The 17,639-nt window shown below is 50.4% G+C and overlaps 1 pseudogene; it reads left to right on the forward strand.

The window, feature by feature from the left end:
* The first annotated feature begins 204 nt into the window (after positions 1-204).
* The window catches only part of LOC123067438 (probable CoA ligase CCL12), a 124,333-nt pseudogene continuing 106,898 nt past the window's right edge, over positions 205-17,639 (forward strand).

The raw sequence follows: 17,639 nt of genomic DNA on the forward strand, positions 1-17,639 counted from the left end.
TTTCGATGCTGCCGCGCGCAGCAATCCACAACCACTCCATCAAACACCACCTTGCGTTTAAATCTCTCTCCCTCATTCGCATCGTCGTTGTCGGCCCAACCAGCTCCAAATGCACGCACCCATAAATTAGCGGAGTGTCACCGTAGACCATACCACTCGCGCGCGAGGCAGCTGGCCGAGAGCGAGCGAGCGCGCGTTGGACACATGGCGGCGATCGCGAGGGGGAGCGTGCGGGAGGTCCGGGCGTCCGACATCGAGGCGGCCGGGCTCGCCGCGGCCGACGCGGGGCCCTTCCTCGGCGCGCTCCGTTTGGCGGTTGGTGGCCATGGCGACGCGGCCGCCGCGTGGGCGGCGGTCGTGGCGGCGGGGGTGCTGAGGCCGGACCACCCGCACGCGCTCCACCAGCTCGTGTACTACTCCGTCTACGCCGGCTGGGACCGCGCTGGCCGGGGCCCGCCGCCCTACTGGTTCCCGTCGCCGTAAGTCTAGCCGTGCGCCATCCTCTTTCTTTTCTTCTTTCTAAAACAGCCGAACAGGGCTCCCCACTCTCGCCGTATTGTTGCCAAATGTTTGATCCATTTGATGGTGCTGGGAGCAACCAATGGCTAATCAGTGATGAAAGTGACCTGCTTGTCTAATTAAGCCATGTAAGACAATAAGTTTTGGGAACCAGCACAACCCTCTAGGGGTGGCTTATCTCATTATATATAATGGTTCTGTTACAATACGTACATAGGTACAGAAGTTATACATAGTCTAACACCCTCCCTCAATCTTAGCCACTTTCTAAAGAACTGAGAAGGGTAAGATTGCGCCTACCAGCCTCAAACTGTGGCAGTGGTAAAGGCTTAGTGAAGATGTCTGCAAGTTGATCCTTAGATGAGATAAACTTGATCTGGAGTTGCTTCTGTGATACACGTTCCCGTACAAAGTGATAGTCAACTTCAATGTGTTTCGTTTGGGCATGAAATACTGGATTTGCAGAAAGGTATGTAGCACCGATGTTATCACACCAAAGAATAGGAGGCTGTGGTTGAGACAAATCCAACTCCTGAAGCAAAGACCGCACCCAAATAATCTCTGCAGTAGCATTAGCCACAGCCTTGTACTCAGCTTCAGTACTGCTACGTGACACAGTAGCCTGTTTCCGAGCACTCCAGGCGATCAAATTAGGGCCAAAGAATACTGCATAACCCCCCGTGGATCGCCTGTCATCTGGGCTACCAGCCCAATCTGCATCAGAGAAGGCCGAAAGGACCCGAGAGGAAGTCGGCCGAATATGCATACCAAATGTCAGGGTGAACTGAACATAACGAAGAATGCGTTTAACAGCAGCCCAATGAGTATCTCTGGGAGCCTGAAGATACTGACAAACCCTGTTAACAGCATAAGAGATATCTGGTCTCGTGATCGTCAAGTACTGAAGTCCACCAACAATGCTCCTGTACTCTGTGGCATCCGCAGGAGACAAAAGCTCACCATCAACAGCTGTTATCTTGTCAGTAGACGACATGGGTGTGGTGGTCGGTTTGCACTTCAGCATGCCCGCTCTTTGTAACAACTCCAAGGAGTACTTCTTCTGCGTAAGGACAAGACCAGTAGCACGAGAAGTGACCTCAACTCCAAGAAAGTAGTGAAGCTTCCCAAGATCTTTGACCGCAAAATCAGCACCAAGAGAGCAGACAAGAGCATCAGCAGCATACTGAGAAGAGCTGACAAGGATAATATCATCGACATATACCAAAAGATACATAGTGACTTCTGGCTTCTGTAGAAGAAATAATGAAGTGTCAGCAGTGGACGGCACAAACCCATGAGCACGAAGGGCAGAGGCAAGGCGGGCATGCCAGGCACGAGGAGCTTGCTTCAAACCATATAGTGCTTTGGAGAGACGACAGATATAGTCAGGACGATCAGGATCAGAGAAACCAGGCGGCTGTTTCATATAAACCTCTTCCTCCAAAAAACCATGTAGAAAAGCATTCTGCACATCAAGTTGACGAAGTGACCAACCACGAGAAACAGCAATGGAGAGAAGAAGCCGAATAGTGGTAGGCTTGACGACAGGACTGAAGGTGTCCTCATAGTCAAGACCATGGCGCTGCCGAAAACCGCGAGCAACAAGTCGCGCTTTGTAACGCTCAATAGATCCATCCGAATGCTTCTTCACTTTGAATACCCATTTTGAGTCAATAATATTTACCCGTGGTGGTGGAGGAACGAGAGTCCATGTCTTGTTACGAAGGAGAGCATGAAACTCCTGCTCCATAGCCTCTCGCCAATGTGGAATGCGCAGGGCAGCCTGATATGAGCGAGGCTCAGAAGATGGATCCGCAACAGCAGCAGCCAAACAAGCAGCCAACCAAGCAACCGTACCATCCTTACGTTCCTTAGGTTTGAAAATGCCACTGCGACTGCGTGTATGTGGTCGGGACACAGGAACCACCGAGGTCGACGGAGCAGCCTGCAACGGGCTGGAGGACGGCGACGTTGACGAGTCAGCCGGTGACGAGGAGCCAGACACAGTAGCCTCGGGCTCGGTCGGCGAAGAAGGTCGGCCCACCGGCGAAACCGGCAGAGCAGACGAAGCAGCTGGCGACGCCGGCGTCACAGACCGGGCCGATGGCGAGCCCGGCATAGTGGGCCGTGGCGCGGCCGATGTCGCGGGCCGATCCGCGGATGAAGGCGACGTGAGGACAGCGTCGCGGACCCGAGCTGCAGGCGAAGACGGCGTGACGGGCCGAGCCGCGGGCGAAGACGGCGTGACAGGCCGAGCCGCTGAAGACTCGGCGGCCGCTGGCGAAGAGGGCCGAGCCGCTGGAGACTCGGCGGTCGCTGGCGTAACGGACCGAGCAGTGGAGATGCTCGGCGCGACGGGCTCTTCGGGTGACCATGCATGGGCACGCAAATCGATGCCATGCAACATAGGGCGATCAACGTGCCCATCAGAAGGCGGTGATGATGATGGTGAATCCTCCAAAAGCTCCAAACGAGCCCCACGTCCGGTTCCTGCACCATGGTTAGGTAACAGCAAAGGAGAGTATGCAACATCATCAAATTGGTCAGAAGCAACAGAGGATGAATGCAGAGATGGTGGTTCGACAGTGGACACAGGAAGTTTGGCAAAGGGAAAAACATGCTCATCAAACACGACGTCCCGAGATATATAGACACGATTAGTGGGAACATGAAGACATTTGTAACCTTTATGAAGAGAGCTATAGCCAAGAAAAACACACTTCTTAGAACGAAACTCAAGCTTGCGCTTATTATATGGACGAAGATGCGGCCAGCAAGCACACCCAAATACCTTGAAAAAGGTATAATCAGGTTGTTCATTAAGGAGAACCTCAATGGGAGTCTTCATGTTTAAAACACGAGTGGGAGTACGGTTGATGAGAAAGCATGCAGTGGTGAAAGCATCACTCCAAAACCGAAACGGAACAGATGCATGGGCCAAAAGAGTAAGACCAGCTTCAACAATATGACGATGCTTACGTTCGACTGAACCATTCTGCTGATGTGTATGTGGACATGCTAAACGATGAGCTATCCCAAGCGACTGAAAGAAGGAGTTGAGGTTGCGATACTCGCCCCCCCCAGTCCGACTGGACATGAACAATTTTGTGCTTGAGAAGACGTTCAACATGTTTTTGAAACTGAACAAAAATATCAAACACATCAGATTTGCGTTTAATAAGGTAAAGCCAGGTAAAGCGACTATAAGCATCAACGAAACTGATATAGTAATTATGACCACTGACAGAAGTCTGAGCAGGACCCCATACATCTGAAAACACAAGTTCTAAAGGATGTTTCACCTCACGACTGGACTCCGAAAAAGGAAGTTGATGACTCTTCCCCTGCTGACAAGCATCACACACTGCTACATCTTTATTACTAGACAAACTAGGAAGCTCATGACGACGCAAAATATGACGGACAATAGGTGTGGCCGGGTGACCAAGACGAGCATGCCACTGTGACGGAGAGACCCGAACTCCACTGAAAACACGGGCGACGCCAGGATGCTCCAGACGGTAGAGGCCCTGGCACAACCGCCCACTAAGAAGAATGTCCCTCGTGCCCCGATCCTTAATAAAAAGATCAAAAGGGTGAAATTCACAAAGCACATTATTATCACGTGTGAGTTTAGGAACTGAAAGAAGATTACGGGTCACAGATGGAACTCGAAGAACATTGCGAAGCTGAAGACTCCTATTGGCATGTCTAGTGAGAAGAGATGCTTGACCAATATGAGAGATGTGCATACCTGCTCCATTGGCGGTGTGGATCTTGTCGGAGCCATGATAGGGTTCACGAGTGTGAAGCTTCCCCATCTCGCTGGTCAGATGCTCTGTCGCCCCAGAGTCCATGTACCAGTGTGGATCGATGGAGTAGGACTGAGTGTGTCCCTGTTGCTTCTGCGGCGAGGGACGATCAGCCATGGCGACCTGACGGGCATTGTTGCGTGTATCTTTGCCGTCATTGCCAAGACCAAGGAAGCTTCGCTGGAAGCGCTTATGACACTTGGAGGCCCAGTGCCCATCGCGGCCACAAAGCTGGCACACACGTGGACCACCAGCCCCCGGTAAGGTCGCAGTAGGTGGGGGGGCCGAGGCGGGCGACGGTGGCAGCCCCAAGGGAGACCGGGGTGATGAAGAAGAGCGGCCACCCTTGGTGGCGGCGTTGGCCGAGAGGGAGCCAGTGCCCCTGGTGCGGCGAGTCTCGACCCGTTGCTCAGTGAGAAGGAGCCGAGAGAAAACCTCGTGTGCCAGCATGGGTGTCGAGTTGCCCCGCTCGTTGATGATCTCGACTAAGGCATCATACTCCTCATCAAGACCATTGACAATAAACGAGTTGAACTCGGAGTCGGTTAGGGGCTGTCCAATGGAGGCCAATGTGTCGGCGAGGCCCTTGACCTTGTTGTAGAACTCAGTGGCAGTGGAGTCAAGCTTCTGACACTCTCCAAGCTGACGACGGAGTGCAGAGACACGAGCCTGGGACTGCGCTGCAAAGGTGCGCTCAAGGATGGTCCAGGCCTCATGAGACGTCTTCGCGAAGACAACAAGGCCGGCAACTGCCGGCGAGAGCGACCCCTGGATGGAGGAGAGGTTCGCCTGGTCCTGCCCCGTCCAGACGCGATGGGCCGGATTGTAGACCGGACCGTGCACGCTGTCTACCAGCGCGGGTGGGCAGGGAAGCGATCCGTCGACGTAGCCTAGCAGGTAGTGACTCCCCAAGAGCGGGAGAACCTGCGCACGCCAGAAGATGTAGTTGTCGGCGGAGAGCTTGATGGTGATGAGATGACCGAAGTGAAACGGCGGCGGCGAAGACGATCCCATCGAGGAGGCTGCCTGGGGTGCAAACACCATGGAGGCAGCCGGAGGCACCGAAGCCGATGCGGGAGGAGGCGGGACCGCAGCCAGGGCGGGCGCCGCAAAGCTCACGGCCGGTGCGGACGCCGCAAGGCCCGCAGCCGGGGCGGACGCCGCCAACCCCGCCAGCGGGGCGGTGTGATCCGCTTGCGGCAGGAGCGGCGGGACGACGCCTGCGGAGTCCGCAGCGGACGGCGGCGCCGCGGTGTGGACCACGAGATCACGCCCGAGCGAGGGCGCCGGCGGCGTGGAGAAGACGGAGCCGATGCTCCTTGTCCCGATCGGAGCGGGAACGGAGACGGCATCGAGCGGGAGGTTGAGCAGAGCCGCAAGAGAGGCCGGGAGGAAGCCCGCAGCAGTGGAACCGGTGGTGGCGGCGCTCGACATGGCGGCGGCGCGATCGGTGGCGCGGCGGCGGCGGTGAAGGCGGCGGCGGCTGCGGCGGCGGTGCGGGTATTAGGGTTTAGAAGCGGAAGCGATCGTAACCTAGCGTGATACCATGTAAGACAATAAGTTTTGGGAACCAGCACAACCCTCTAGGGGTGGCTTATCTCATTATATATAATGGTTCTGTTACAATACGTACATAGGTACAGAAGCTATACATAGTCTAACAAGCCATGTAAACTTCAACCATCTAATTCCACCAATTAGTTCAGCTTGAGATTGGTTCCATTTAACCCAACATTTAGCCTAACAACAAAAGTACTATTTTGATACTAGGTAGCTTATAACTGGGCTGTGGATTTACATCATTTGACACTATTATGTGATAGGATGATCGGTGTATATGATATACTCCCTCTGTTCCAAAATAGACGACTCAACTTTATACCAACTTTAGTACAAAGTTGAGTCATCTATTTTGGAACGGAGGGAGTATAATATATACACAAACTTTACTTCGTGACACTTTACAAACATGTTATCGCGATTGTTGCAGCATTGACTGCAACCAAACAAATCTTGGGAGAGTGATGGAAGAGAATGGACCCAAGTTATTAGGAGCATCATATAAGGATCCAGTTTCAAGCTTTGGCCTCTTCCACAAGTTTGCTGTTGAGAATCAGGAGGTCAATTTTTTTTGTCTAAATTTGGAATTTACTCCACAGTATAAGTGTAAAGCTAGAAGGTCACTTTAAAGTTTTATTTCTTCATACTAACCCCCTTGGTGATCAATAGGTCTACTGGAAAATTGTGCTGAAGGAGCTCTCCATCAAGTTCCTGCAAGAACCGATGTCGATTCTAGATGCGTCAGATAAGTCAAAGAAGGGAGGAACATGGTTTCCAGGTGCAGTGCTCAACATTGCTGAATGTTGTCTCCTACCACGGCCTTCCCAAAACAGGACAGACGAAAGCACGACCATTGTATGGAGGGATGAGGGCTTCGACGATGATCCAGTGAACCGTACGTCGTTGAAGGAGCTTCGCACCCAAGTGATGTATGCATCTCTTATCAAATTAAGAGTTGGGGGCATGCATGCAGAAACCTTTAATTTTCTTTTGTTTTATTCGAGGTTTTCATCATCATGGGTTTGTTGCTTTGGTATTTTCAGGACTGTTGCAAATGCCCTTGATACCATGTTCCAAAAGGGGGACCGTACTGCAATCGACATGCCTATGACATGCAATGCGGTCATTATTTATTTGGCAATCATCCTTGGAGGCTTTGTTGTTGTGTCAATAGCAGACAGTTTTGCACCTCAGGAGATAGGCACTTGCATGAGGGTGGCAAAAGCAAAGGCCGTTTTTACTCAGGTTCGACCGTAGCAACTAGCCCGTCTCATGAATATTAGTACTATAGTAGTGCTCATACTAATTTCACGATATTTCAGGATTTCATAATTAGGGGAGGGAAGAAATTTCCTCTTTACAGGTATTTGATCGATCAAATTATTTAGTTAATATATACTCCCTCTGTCCCAAAATAAGTGTCTCAACCTTGGTACAACTTTGTACTAAAGTTAGTACAAAGTTAAGAGAGTTATTTTGGGACGAAGGGAGTATGTTTCAGTAAATTTATTTGCTCAACTATAACAGACCAATTCCCACCACAGCACTTACTTAAATACATCAAATTCTTCTGCTGTGTCATGAAAGGGACTTCATGTAAAGCTATTGTAATTCCTGCAACTGGAGACTTTCTTGGAGTTACACTAAGGAATGGTGATATGTCCTGGAAAGATTTTCTTTCTCGTGCTGCAGGAAGGTATGTAACAAATTTGATCCTTCCCATGTCAGACAGAAATAGACAGCTGTGAGAATTCAGATGCTTTTTTCATGAAAAATTAAACACCCAGATTGCAAAACAGAGATATTGTGATGTGACCAACATGGCAGCCATATGTGTCTTGGATTTGCAGGTCACCCATGTACTCTCCAGTTTATCAATCTGCAGACGCCCTAATTAATATACTGTTTTCATCAGGAACAACTGGTATAGACTACCCTGAGTTTCTGATGCAATTTCCTTTCATATCTGGTTTTCGCAAATTCACGCATGATTTGGATCTGTTTTATTTGATTCTGGTGCAGGAGAGCCAAAAGCTATACCATAGACACAACTTTGTCCCATCAGATGTGGAGCTGATACCTGGGCAAATTTGGATGTTCGCCCAAAGGACATTAGCTGCTTGCCTACAAATCTGGGTTGGGTAATGGGACCTATACAGTTGTTCTCATGCTTTCTAAATGGTGCGACGTTGGCTTTATATCATGGTTCTCCACTTGCACGTGGTTTCTGCAAATTTGTCCAGGTTTGGCGTAATTTGCACATCTCTTGATTTAAACTGCTGAAGTCAATTCATCCTTGTTCACTTTTTTAGTTTTTTCTGTATGCAGTATCATAGTTCATAGAGCTCTTTTTTGTGAATGAATCGGGCAGGATCAAAAAGTACCTGAATATTTATGTTAGAAGCTAAATATAAACAGCGCTTACTCATGCGCTTCATGGGTCCATCAAAATAAATTGCAGGATGCCCATGTGAGTGCATTAGGATCTGTGCCTAGCTTGGTGAAGTCATGGAAGGCTGGGAATCATACTAAAGGGCTAGACTGGACCAAAAAGTTAGGTGAGTTTCTACTTACATTGTTAGAAAGCATTTTAACTTCATTACAAGCTCATGGAAGGGAGCTACAATTCTATAATTGCAGGGTACTTGCTACAACAGGGGCGGCTTCCGATACTGATGATAATCTGTGGCTATCTTCGTGTACCTGTTACAAGCCCATTGTCCAGTGTTGTGGGGGCACAGAGCTAGCATCCTCATTCATTCAAGGGAGTCTTTTGCAGCCACAAGTTTTTGGAGCTTTCAGTGGTGCATCAATGTCCACTGGATTTGTCATACTCGATGAACAGGGAAATCCATATATGAGTATTCTCCGTTGAATTTTCTATGTTAGGTGATTGCGTTTGCAGCATAACCATTTGAGGTTTGCTATGACAGCCTGATGATGTACCTTGTTCTGGAGAAGTGGGTCTCTTCCCTTTATATTTTGGTGCCACCGATCGGCTTCTCAATGCTGACCATGATAAGGTTTACTTCGATGGAATTCCCGTTTACAGAGGACGCGTATGGAGTCTCTCACCTCAGTTCTCCATTTAGATTCCTATATGAACACAGCGTATCTTCATAATTTTAACATCAGTCCATGTGGTTGCTTCGCTTTGGCCATTTATCTAAACTGCTTGACAAAAATTGTTATGAAGATATTCGATGTTCACGGTAGTCAACTTGTTATGCTTTTTTGAGAGCTAAACCTATCCAAGGCTGAGAGCCCGTCGCCCGAGCCGCTCTCGCGGGCGGCAGGGCGAAAACCTAGCCGTCGCCCGCCAGCTCCTCCTCCCCGCCTCTCCCCCTCCCCGCCGCCGCCGGAGGGCGCCACCGGGCGAAGCCCGGCTGGCGTCGGTGGCGGCGGGGTTCCCCTCCCACCTCCCCTGGGGCCCTGTGGCGCGAGACACATGGGTCAGGCGAGGTGCGCGGCGCTGGCGCAGGGCGGCGCGGCGGCGGATGCGCGTCACAGCGCGGCGGCGACTGCGTGGAGCTGGTGGCGGGGCGTGCTGGCTTGGGGGCGGCGGGGCAGCAGTGGCTGCGTCGTCAGATCCGGTGGCCAGCGACGAGGGCTGCGGCAGCGCGGGCTGGGGGCGGCTGCCGCTTGGCTGGGCCGGCCCCTGCTTCCCTGCTCGGCCGGCGGGTCTCGGTGGGTGGGGGGGGGGGCTTCTCCCTACTGAGATCTGGCTTGCGGGATCTTCCAGATCCCGGCAAGGATGGCGGCGACCCGTGCACGAGAGATGGAGGTCTTCGATCAGATCTGGGTGAAAACCTGCTTATGGCTATTGCCAAGGCCGGCGATGGCGACGTTGTCTGCGTCGTCCCCTTCCTGAAGGCATCGTCGTGGAGATGTTCAAGGCCACTCTCTGCTACCTCCGGGGGAAACCCTAGATCAGTAGATCGGATGGCGGCGGCTCTCTGGTGTCGTCTTCCCCCCTGGGGGCGTCATTCTTGGAGGTGCACACGGGCTCGAGGGACTAGAGGACGGCGACTTTGGTGGAGCGGTGCTTCATCTTTCACATTGATGATGGCGGATCTCGGCGGCATGGTGCTGTGGAGACTCGGCGTCTGATGCGCGGAGATGGACTCGTGCAGGAGGAGGAAGCTGTCTGGCATCATGGGGACGTCGATGGCAGAGTGGCCAGACAAGGTAGAAGCCTCAATTTGTTCTGAAGACGGACCTGTGGAAGATGGCGGCGACGACACACGAGTGCGTCTGACCGGATTGCGCCCCAGACCCAGTATGTGGCTCGGCTGGGGTTACCGAATGAGTTTCGGCTTCCGGCTTTTGATGTTAGGCTTAGGTGAGTGGTTTGGGTAGTGGCCCAGCTAGCACCCCCTCATCATGTTGGATAGGAGTAGCGGCACATGTTGCCAAGATGGTGGATTCAGACACATTGTTGTAATACTTTGTATGGTTCTCGAGAATAATCAATAAAGTGGCCGTATGCATCTCCCAGATGCAGAGGCCGGGGGTCATCCTCCTTTTCTAAAAAAAAACTTGTTATGCTTTTAAAAAACAGTATGCTCTCCAATTTTTCCGGTGGAGCCCTACCGAGAGGAAGAGAAGCAAATATGTGATTTGACATGTTATTGTGCTCTGACATAAGTTCCAAAGATAAGTGTACTATGAAAAAACAAGCAGCATCTTAGTCAATATTCCCTTTTCTGAACCAACCACATACTATTAGAAGTTATCAGTAATAACCAAAATGGTGAAAAAGTTAACACGTTGTAACGGCACTTGTGTTGCAGCAACTCCGACGACACGGAGATATAATCCAGAGGACAGTAGGTGGTTACTATGTCGTACAGGGCAGAGCAGACGACACTATGAATCTCGGAGGGATTAAGGTTGAAGCTCCTCCTCCTTTGAATGTTTTCAATCCCTTGCATTTCATGAAAACAATTCATTGTTTCTCTTCTCTGAATAGACAAGTTCAGTGGAGATTGAACGGGTTTGTAATGGAGCCGACGAGGGTTTGCTAGAAACAGTAGCTGTTAGCGTCAAACCTTCCGGCGGGGGACCAGAACAACTGGCTATCTTGGCAGTGCTGAAAGATGGATCCGCAACATACGATGCAAATCTTCTGAAGGCAAAGTTCCAGAGAGCTATCCAGAGGAACCTCAATCCCCTTTTCAAGGTAAGAGCTTCTCTTTTCTGATGTTCAGTTCAGATGATCAGATGGACACATGTGTAATGTAATGAGGGAATTGGGATTGCTTGTTCGTCCTGACAGGTGAGCTACGTCAAAGTCGTCCCCGAGTTCCCGAGAACCGCTTCGAACAAGCTGCTGAGAAGGGTCCTGGCCCAGCGCGCTCTATTCCCTTTCTTGAGTTTGGCCCAGCGCTGGCCCAAATACCTCCCCTAGCTTCTATTCCCTTTCCACGTTTTTTTTTCTTTCGGGCCTGTATTTTCCTATTCCGCCCATTCCTTTTCTGGGCCAGCGGTTTTTCAGGGACAGTAGTGGGTGGGAAATTCCACTTTTAATTGAAATAAACTAGGACTTTCAACCAAAAAAATTGGTACTTTTGCACAGAAAAATAAATTACCCATCCTTCTATTCCCTTTAATTAATTTTGTCCATGAAGATATTTTTATAAAGAAAAAAATAGCATGCTCAATTGAATTGATCTATAACTTTTTGGTTGACTCTGGAATGTTCAAAACAGCATGATCAAATTAATTAATCTACTACGAACAACATTTCCTGGATTTTTAACATATATTAAAAATTCTAACAACTTTTGGAATTTTGATTTTCCAGGAAATCATCAGTAATGTTTGAAATTCCAAACAACTTTTGAAAAACAAAAATATTTGTTGCGTCAATTTGGTGTCACGTGCTCGTCTCGGCGTCCGCCGTCGCGGGACGACAGGGTAGCAGTGGTGTCGTGTGCTTGTTTCAGCGTCCGTCGTCGCTAGCGTTACGACGTCCGCCTCTGACTCGCGTAACCCTAAGATAGACAGGGTGGCAGTGGTATCACGTACTCGTCTCGGCGTCCGTCGTCGCTACTGCGACGACGTCCGCCACGACTCGCGTTACACTAAGACAGGGAGGCAATGGTGTCACGTGCTCGTCTCGGCGTCCGTCGTCGCTACTGCGACGACGTCCGCCGCGACTCGCGTGACCCTAAGATAGACAGGGTGGCAGTGGTGTCACGTGCTCCTATTGGCATCCGTCGTCGCTACCGCGACGACGTCCGCCTCGACTCGCGTAACCCTAGGATAGACAAGGTGGCAGTGGTGTCACGTGCTCCTCTCAGCATCCGTCGTCGCTACCATGACGATGTCCGCCTCGATTAGCGTAACCCTAAGATAGACAGGGTGGCAGTGGTGTCACGTGCTCGTCTCGGCGTCTATCATCGCTACCGCGCGACGTCCGCCTCGACTCGCGTTACGCTAAGACAGGGTGGCAGTGGTGTCACGTGCTCGTCTCGGCGTCCATCGTCGCGGGACGACAGGGTAGCAGTGGTGTCGCGTGCTCGTTTCGGCATTCGTCGTCGCTACCGCGACGACGTCCGCCTCGACTCGCGTCACCCTAAGATAGATAGGGTGGCAGTGGTGTCACGTGCTCGTCTCGGCGTCCGTCGTCGCTACTGCGACGATGTCCGCCTCGACTCACGTTACACTAAGACAAGGAGGCAATGGTGTCACGTGCTCGTCTCGGCGTCCGTCGTCGCTACAGCGATGACATCCTCCTCGACTCGCGTGACCCTAAGATAGACAGGGTGGCAGTGGTGTCACGTGCTCCTATCGGCATCCGCCGTCGCTACTGTGACGACGTCCGCCTCGACTCGCGTAACCCTAAGATAGACAGGGTAGAAGTGGTGTCATGTGCTCGTCTCGGCGTCCGTCGTTGCTACCGCGATGACGTCCGCCTCAACTTGCGTTACGCTAAGACAGGGAGGAAATGGTGTCACGTGCTCGTCTCTGTGTCCGTCATCGCTACGGCGACGACGTCCGCCTCAACTCGCGTTACGCTAAAACAGGGTGGCAGTGGTGTCACGTGCTCGTCTCAGCGTCCGTCATCGCTACCGCGATGACGTTCGCCTCGACTCGCGTGACCCTAAGATAGACAGGGTGGCAGTGGTGTCACGTGCTTGTCTCGGCGTCCGCCGTCGCTACCGCGATGACGTCCGCCTCGACTCGTGTTACGATAAGACAAGGTGGCAGTGGTGGCACGTGCTCGTCTCGGCGTCCGTCGTTGCTACCGCGATGACGTCCGCCTCGACTCGCGTGACCCTAAGATAGACAGGGTGGTAGTGGTGTCACGTGCTCGTCTCAGCGTCCATCATCGCTACCGCGATGACGTCCGCCTCGACTCGTGTTACACTAAGACAGGGATGCAATGGTGTCACGTGCTCGTCTCGGCGTCCGTCGTCGCTACAGCGACGACGTCCGCCTCGACTCGCGTGACCCTAAGATAGACAGGGTGGCAGTGGTCTCACGTGCTCCTCTCGGCATCCGTCGTCGCTACCGCGATGACGTCCGCCTCGACTCGCGTAACCCTAAGATAGACAAGGTGGCAGTGGTGTCACGTGCTCCTCTCAGCATCCCTCATCGCTACCGTGACGACGTCCGCCTCGATTAGCGTAACCCTAAGATAGACAGGGTGGCAGTGGTGTCACGTGCTCGTCTCGGCATCCGTCATCGCGGTAGCGACGATGTCTGCCTCGACTCGTGTTAAGCTAAGACAGGGTGGCAGTGGTGTCACATGCTCGTCTCGGCGTACATCGTCGCTACCGCGACAATGTCGGCCTCGACTCTTGTTACGCTAAGACAGCGAGGTAATGGTGTCACGTGCTCGCCTCGGCGTCCGTCGTCAGTACCGCGACGACGTCCGCCTCGACTCGTGTTAAGCTAAGACAGGATGGCAGTGGTGTCACGTGCTTGTCTCGGCATCCGTCGTCGCTACCGCGATAACGTCCGCCTCGACTCACGTGGCCCTAAGATAGACAATTCAATAAGCTCGAGGAGGAGAACCATATCCTGAGGGGCATCATCGCCAAGAAGATCATAACACCAACTATGAAGGAGACATAATCACATGGGTATGGGCACTCCCCTTGGCAACTGCCAAGCTTGGGGGAGGTGCCCCGATATCGTATCACCATCACACTCCTACCTTCACCGTTTTATTTAGTTCGATCCTTTTAGTAGTATCTTGATCTAGTAGATTGAAGTTTTGATATTAAGTAGTTTTGAGTTTTACTTTGTGATCTCTTTTTGTAATCGAGTCCGTGAGCTATCTATAATAAATATTAGTGTTGAGTCAAGGGCTTTGCTGAGTTGCTATGATCTTGAGAAAGTAGAAAGAATAAAAGAGCTCATAATGATCTTATGGTTAGTGATGACTTCACACATAGAAAGTATGAGGCATAAAAGTTGTTGAGAGTTGATAAACATAGTCTTGGTTATCGTTGCAATTAATAGGAAGTGATAAGGAAAGAGAGGCTCAATACAAATATATTATCTTGGAAACCTTTTATGATTGGGAGCACTCATTAAGTATGACATGCTAAAAGAGTTGACGTTGGACAAGGAAGACAACGTAATGGTTTATGTTTTCTCACATCTCAGTTAAAGTATATTGTCATTGACCTTCCAAACATGTTGAGCTTGCCTTTCCCCCTCATGCTAGCCAAATTCCTTGCACCAAGTAGAGATACTACTTGTGCTTCCAACTATCCTTAAACCCAGTTTTTCCATGAGAGTCCATCATACCTACCTATGGATTGATTAAGATCCTTCAAGTAAGTTGTCATGTTGCAGGCAATAAAAATTGCTATCTAAATATGTATGACTTATTAGTGCAGAGAAAATAAGCTTTATACGATCTTGTTGTGGAAGTAATAAAAGCGACGGACTACATAATAAAGGTCCACATTCAAGGGGCAATATAAAGTGACGTTCTTTTGCATTAAGATTTTTGTGCATCCAACCCTAAACGCACATGACAACCTCTGCTTCCCTCTGCGAAGGGCCTATCTTTTACTTTATGCTTGAGTCAAGGTGATATTCACCTTTCCCTTTTTCATTTTATCCTTTGGCAAGCTCCTTGTGTTTGAAAGATCATGATATATATATCCAATTGGATGTAAGTTAGCATGGGCTATTATTGTTGACATCACCTAAAGGTGAATACGTTGGGAGGCAACACAATAAGCCCCTATCTTTCTCAGTGTTCGGCTGAAACTCCATAACCACAAGTATTGCGTGAGTGTTAGCAATTGTAGAAGACTACAATATAGTTGAGTATGTGGACTTGCTGAAAAGCTCTATTGTTGACTCTTTCTGATGTTATGATAAATTGCAATTGCTTCAATGACTGAGATCATAGTTTGTTAGTTCTCAATGAAGTTTTTGAACCATACTTGACATTGTGAATTGATTGTTACTTGAGCATATCATATGATAAAATCTATTTATGTTGTTGTTATAATAATGGTCATGATGCCCTCATGTCCGTATTTTATTTTTATCGACACCTCTATCTCTAAACATGTGGACATATTTTTCGATATCGGCTTCCGCTTGAGGACAAGCGAGGTCTAAGCTTGGGGGAGTTGATACGTCCATTTTGCATCATGCTTTTATATCAATATTTATTGAATTATGGGCTGTTATTACACATTTTATCTCAATACTTATGGCTATTTTCTCTTATTTTACAAGGTTTACCATGAAGAGGGGGAGTGCCGACAGCTGGAATTCTGGCTGGAAAGGAGCAAACATTGGAAACCTATTATGCATTGCTCCAAAAGTCCTGAAACTCCACGAAACATGATTTTGGAATTAATAAGAATTATTGAGCGGAAGAAATACATCAGGGAGCCCACACCCTGGCCAGGAGGGTGGGGGCGCTCCCACTGAGGGAGTCCTGGATAAGGGGGTATCCGGACAGCCGGACTATATACTTTGGCCGGACTATTGGACTATGAAGATACAAGACAGAAGACTCCATCCTGTGTCCGGATGGGACTCTCCTTGGCGTGGAAGGCAAGCTTGGCGATCCGGATGTAGATCTTCTCCTCTGTAAACACACTCTGTGTAACCCTAGCCCCCTCCGATGTCTATATAAACCGAAGGGTTTAGTCCGTAGGACACAACAACAACAATCATACCATAGGCTAGCTTCTAGGGTTTAGCCTCTCTGATCTCGTGGTAGATCAACTCTTGTAATACTCATATCATCAAGATCAATCAAGCAGGAAGTAGGGTATTACCTCCATCGAGAGGGCCCGAACCTGGGTAAACATCGTGTCCCCAACCTCCTATTACCATTAGCCTTAGACGCACAGTTCGGGACCCCCTACCCGAGATCCGCCGGTTTTGACACCGACATTGGTGCTTTCATTGAGAGTTCCTCTGTGTCGTCGCTATAAGGCTTGATGGCTCATCTCGTTGTCAAAGACAACATCACCTCTGGGGGAGCCCTGGCTTTAGGCCAAACTCTCCAGCTGGGCGGCTTCGTTATGACCGCCCGATCGGCTGTTGCACCGACGATGACTTCTCAGGTCATTAAAAATAGCCTCCACGTTGATTCGGAATTTGCCGAACAGATGGACCCAATGGAGCTCTTCTCCCTCAATGAGCTCTTGGATCACATCGCCGCCCTGGGCGTCGCTACGGACTATGACCGGACCGGGCTTAAACCTGATCAAAGGGAGATTCACTCTTCGCCGGTCACCCATGAGATAGCGCTAGTGGAAGAGCATCATCCTAATTCTCCCTCCACTTTGAGGACGAACTATGTCCGGATTTCCGAGCTCTCCGAGCCGGACACCCGATCGCGGGAGGACATGACCCCGGTCCCGGACTCAGGATCAGGGGGCGGGCCGAAGAAATTGGGCAACGCCCCAGAACCCGAGTTGTTAAGCTCGGAAGCTTCTTTGCCCCTGGGTCCCAGATCGGGTCGGGATTCGGATTCAAATCCTCCCACACAGCCAGATTTATCCAATCTTTCCCATATCAGACAAGAGCCCCAAGAAACAGTACATCACTACTGGGCCAGATTCCTCCTTGTGATAAACAGGGTCAAGGACTGTCGCGAGCCAGACGCAATCTCCCTCTTTTGCAAAAATTGCACGGACAAAGGGATTCTCAATGCTATAAGTCGCCGTGACATAGTACACTTCGCTGACTTAGCGGCCATAGTGCAAAAGTACTGCGCGATGGAAAGCGCCTGGAAAACCCGAACAAGTTTCTGGGATAATCCGGCTCTAGCCAAATCCTCTGTCCGAACTAAAAGGGTAAACTCTCGTAAGTACCAAAAAAATAAAGCCCGCTGCAAGGCGTGGAACCGTATTGGAAGAATGGCTAAATGGGCCGTGCAAGATTCACAGCACACCGGATACTATGCCAACGCATAGCCTTAGAGCATGTTGGATACTCCGGCAGGTAGCAAAGAGCAGCGAGGATCTCCTCATAAAACATCCCGCCGGAGACAACAATACGGTATTTACAGTCTTCGAGACTTTCGCCTCAAATAATAGGCGCAAGCGAGCTCAGCGCAGCCTCGCAGAAGTTTGCCACGTGGCAACAATAAACCCATGGAATGACACGACTATAACCTACAATGCCAGTCGCGAACCCCAGTTCCGGACAGTCCGAGCACCAGGCGCTTTGGTCCTTAGCCCAATCGTGGATGGCTTCAGGCTTACTAAAGTGCTCATGGACGGCGGAAGCAGACTAAACCTCATCTAT

This window comes from Triticum aestivum, chromosome 3B (genome assembly GCF_018294505.1).
Source record: "Triticum aestivum cultivar Chinese Spring chromosome 3B, IWGSC CS RefSeq v2.1, whole genome shotgun sequence".
NCBI classification, from domain to species: domain Eukaryota; kingdom Viridiplantae; phylum Streptophyta; class Magnoliopsida; order Poales; family Poaceae; genus Triticum; species Triticum aestivum.